Source organism: Cebus imitator, unplaced genomic scaffold (assembly GCF_001604975.1).
Source record: "Cebus imitator isolate Cc_AM_T3 unplaced genomic scaffold, Cebus_imitator-1.0 Scaffold119, whole genome shotgun sequence".
Classification (NCBI taxonomy): Eukaryota; Metazoa; Chordata; class Mammalia; order Primates; family Cebidae; genus Cebus; species Cebus imitator.
The window spans coordinates 696825-701824 of NW_016107434.1; the positions used below are offsets into that span (position 1 = coordinate 696825).

At 38.8% G+C, this 5000-nt stretch overlaps 1 protein-coding gene across 9 annotated transcripts in view; it reads left to right on the forward strand.

The window, feature by feature from the left end:
- MEIS2 (Meis homeobox 2) overlaps nucleotides 1-5000 on the forward strand; it is a 212259-nt gene that overhangs the window by 200668 nt on the left and 6591 nt on the right. The window lies entirely within an intron of this gene.

Below are 5000 nucleotides of genomic sequence, written 5' to 3' on the forward strand. Positions count from 1 at the left end.
GCCACCATGCCCAGCTAATTTTTTGTATTTTTAGTAGAGACGGGGTTTCACCATGTTGACCAGGATGGTCTCGATCTCTTGACCTTGTGATCCACCCGCCCCGGCCTCCCAAAGTGCTGGGATTACAGGCTTGAGCCACTGCGCCCGGCCTAGTTCATGTGTTTTTAAAGATGTAGACAATGCTAGTATTCTATCAAATTATAAATCAAGCTATTGTTTAGGGGAATTAATTATTGTCCATGAATCTGTCCCTGAGTAGCATATGAATCTCATTCATTTACCCTACTTTGCTCACAATTGTCTGTGAAAAACGTTGGTCACCAGTGGAAAACATGTCTTCGACATGACTGCATCATTTGCATGCCCAAGTATACCTTCAAGGCATTAAACTTGCTTAATTCACTGATCTAATAATTCTAATGTATCTTACTGAGAAAATCCTACTCTTAGCCATAACCACACCACAGAGAAATATTTGCTTTTTTTTTTTTTTTTTTTAAACTAAGAAAAAAATGGAGAAATTTGATAAGTGACTTGCCAGGCTGAAGTTTCATCGTTTATAACACCAGCCAGGAGCAAGCATTGTGAATAACCACTGTGGCTGATGGGTCCCAGGGCTTGGGACAATAGGGAAGCAGGGCCTTTTCATGTTTTAACAGGTCCCCAGTCGCCGAGTTACCTACAACACCTTTCCCCAATTGATCTGATCCCTCTTCAACAGTTCAGTTTCCTTCCTTGCCCAAAGCAATCCATGCAAAAGCTTCAATTCTGGCTATTCTTGATTCTTCCTCAGAGTGTTCAGGGATGCCGGCTTTCCAGATAACTCCATGGAGTCCTGCACTTTCTAACAAAAGGAATGCTTCCAAAAGGAGTTAGTTACCAGGTGTGGCATGAAGTTAGTGAACCAGAAAGAAGGGATTTATCAGCCACTTAAAAAGGGGGGGTGGGCAAAGAAAGAAAAGAATAAAGGAAAGAAACCAACAAACAAGAATGACACCTAAATCTACTTCTATCCATTTGAACTACACTTTGGGGTAAAAAGTCTTGAAAATAAAAATCATGATGGTCAGAGTTCAGTTGTAGAAAAGTATGCAAAACTACAGAGTTTAGACTTTCTGGAGGCAGGAGAAGTCTCTGGGAAACAGCTCTTCAGCAAGGCAGTAAGATGAGATTTCAGTGATATTTGCTACCTTAGGTTAATTTGTTTTAATGTATTATTTTTTCATCTCTGAGTTGACTCAGAAAGACCTTATGATTTTTGGAACGTCATTGAATTTATTTCTATAATTAAGTTATTTTTAAACTAACAGTCTTAGTATATAACTTTTAAGGATCACACATAATCATGCATTTTCTACTTAAGTAAAATTTAGAGAAAAAGTAGATAGTCTTAGTACTCTCCCAAGCCTTTGTATGAGCCTGGATACTAACTTTGTGTTCAATACAAATCAATGGAACTAGCGCTCTTTAGGGTACTCATTCCCTAAGGAGTCACTAATGAAATTATCTGTAGCCTTTTAAAAAAAAGGCGCAATGAGGCTAATGAAAATTTTTTTTCTAACTGAAATCTAGATAAAGGTACATGCTGAGCTTACTGGCACATTTTACAGACAAGTTGTAAAAAACTCAGAATGTTTTTTAAGAACTGTTTAATATTGAAGAAGACTTTGTAACTTAGGGTTAAATTGTTTATACCAATAGAGAAGTATATTATGTGTCTGTAACTTCAAAATCATTCTGGTATGACATTAAAACTTAGAGAATTTTGTAATATCAGATACAGAGGAAAAACCTAACAGTCTTTGGATTGGAAATAACTTGTGGGGGTTTTCATTAAAGTTGGGTGCAGCTTGCTGCATTTTGGTTAGTTGGATGTCTTCAGCAATTTTTCAAATGTTTTGGGTTTGGCAAAGTCCAAAATGTTTTTTGCCAAGACCCTCTTTTCCCCTTATTTTTTAAACCCGTGTGAAATTCAAGGATAACTTAATCCATATGTGTCTGATTCATTTACACTTAACTCATCAAAATGTTATTTTATAAGACCCATTTAACATCCATGGAACCTTTTGAGTCTTTTTAAGACAAGTCTTTTATCATTGAACCAGCAAGTTACGTTTTTCCATATGAATGGAGCCTGAACCTGAAAAGACTAAAGATGAGTTGATTTTCAACTTAGATTCTTCAAATTTTAAGTAGAATCAATGCTTGATATTCCATTTACTACTTGAGCACTGAAAAAGGTCATTTAAAAAAATATAGATTAGAAAATGTGGAAAAAAATTGTTTCATGCAGTTTTGAGAAAAGACCGTATGTGGAAATTTTACCTTAGAAATATTAAAGAAAGAAAAATTATTCTTAGTTGGATTTGCTCTAGTCTATAATTTAAATGCCTCCATGTTATGTATGTCAGTGTATTTTCTAAAAGTGGCCTCTGGGTCGTCAGTGCTGGTGGGAGGGGTAATTTCATTTTTTAATGTCAGGGTTTTCATACAGTCAACTCATTAATTGTTAATTTTCATAGTAACATCTATGATGTTAATAAAATATCCCAAGATCAGGGGAATTGACAATTGGCAGGAGTTGTATGTTAAGAGATTTCTGAAAATTTGGGGCCCATATGTTTTTAAAACTGTGTGATTTGAAAGAATGTGGTAGAATTATGAATCTGGCAAGAAATAGCACTATGGATCAAAAACATTGTTTGAGAACAAAAATCCAGAGAGGCTAAATGGTGCCCAAGTGAAAAAAGCAAAATCTCTATGACCCTTTGTAAAAGGATCTAGTGAAAACCTTCAGAGGCTTCTATTCATATTTGCTTAGGAGAAGTGGGCAAAGAAAGGCCATTGTCATAACTGCTAGTGAACATCCAGTCCATGCCATGGTAACTAGTTGAAAATGTTATACTGGAGTGGCATTTCCAAGTTCAGCGCTTCTGTAAAGACCTGCTAGCACACAGAGTGCTTTTTTAATGTTCTGCATTGTTGTGTATCCCCCATTGAACAACCTTTTGAGCGGACCCCGTTTTTACTAATGTAAACATTCTGATGAGTATCCAAAGAAATGACCTTTGAGTGAACCTCTAACCTTCCCCGTAATTATTTGTTTGAAGACAGTGTGGAGTTCTCCTGCTGAGAACTAAGAACCATGATGCCTTGCAGCTCTGTGAGTAAGGGAGTGTTTGGGGGAACTGGAGAGAAAGACATAAATAAGGGAACAACCTCCAGATGTAAAGAATAAAAGAGTAAAAGGGTGAAATTAAAGAGGGAAAAAATAGCAATTCGTTTTACCTAAAAAGTTGGCCTATGGGGCGGGGCAGGGAAAGAAACAAAAAAAAAAAAACAACGCACACACAAAACACAAAAACCAGGATAAGCAGCACATAAAGGGAGGTAAAACCCCTGCCAGGTGTGTCCTCCATTAGAAACTTCAAGAAGAGCCTTCTCTGACTCTCCTGAGCATCTCTGCTGGTTTTAAGGTGAGCTGATAAAAAGAGTTCCTGGGGTGGAAATACCAGGTCAGTCCTCTTTGGTTGCAGTAAAAGTGGTGGAGAAAGAGTAGGTAATTCAGTTCTTTTTCTGATTGGAGGGATGCTTCTGGAAGTCTTTGCGATCTGATCAGATATTCCTCAGCAACACTTCAGGTGGCCGGTGGGAAGAAAGACGCAGTTTCAACTCTCCTTTTGTTTTCACCTCTACGTTGCTGGTGACTTTCTTTTTTGACAACTGAGCTATACTTCTTAAATGATAAAGAAGTCCATTGTTTTGCAAGCAAACACCATTTGCAAAAGACTCCTTTGGTTTTCTCCTGGATATTATTCCTCACCCTAATTGTATTCCCGCAAGAGTGCTCACAGGAGGTCTGACTGTCCTCCTCCAAAGGGACTTCAGCTTCCTCGGACTCAGAGCTGCCAGCGCGTGCTAGAATTTTTCTGGCTAATTTCAAAGAATGAGTTTTCAGTTTCTGCCTGTGGCCCCAGGTGGACTCATTAATCATGAAGTCCCCCTGTGCTTAAGATATGAAACTGGAAATATTGACAGATGTTATCAATGGGTATATTTTTAAGGAAAAGCTAGCTGGATGCTCCCTGCTCTTCCAAAGTGCTTGGCCAGTGAATCCTGTGCATGAGCTCAAATATGTGGGAAATACATGTCGTTAAGTGCGCAGGGACAAAGGTAACTCACAAATGGTAGAAAATTGTTTTGTTTTTATTAAATTTGGAGAAATAAAGGAGATTTCTTATCATCTTACTCTGTTTGTACATGAATATTTGATGGGCATTATTAAACATTAAAGTAACATGAAGTAGGCACTTATTTTTGGATATCCAACAAAATTAGATCCAGGCTTCTTAGATGAAATAACTGCTTCTCCTTTGCATTCCTTCGATTCAGCCACCACCTGATTTGCAAACGTTTCTTGAGCTCTAATATCAACCATGTGTACCTGAGGCTCTGTCTTTCTAGTGGGTTGAAAGGTGGCTGGGTTTATGGTTGGCAGTTACCTTATCCTCTGCCCTGGGTGTCCCAGCTTAGGCTAGAAAGGCCGCCCCCAGCTGGCACTGACCTCTGAATGACCCCTAACTTTACAGGCTTAAACTGCAGGAGTTGCCGAAGAGCAGAAGTCTTTCTGGCCAGCACTTATTACTGCTGTGTTGGTGATAAAACTTCAGACAGCCTAATTGATGGCTTTGCTGACCTAACAATACCTTGTGAAAGCCGAGTGCTAGAGCCTGGTCTCCATTTATGACCAGCTGCAAGGGGAAGCTGGGTCTCCCTATCACAGGGAGTCTAGGGAAAGGGGAAAGTCCTCCAGCCTGTGAACTTTAACCAGATTCCTACTTGCTCAAGAAGCAGAAGCACAATTTCAAATTAATAGAAGCTTTCTCATGGAGAACTTTTTTTCCCTCCCTGAACTCTTTTAGCAAGTTGGCTTGGGGTTGACTACAGAGGGACGATGGAGATTACCCAGTCAACTGTTTTTGAACACTGAAAGGGAAAAT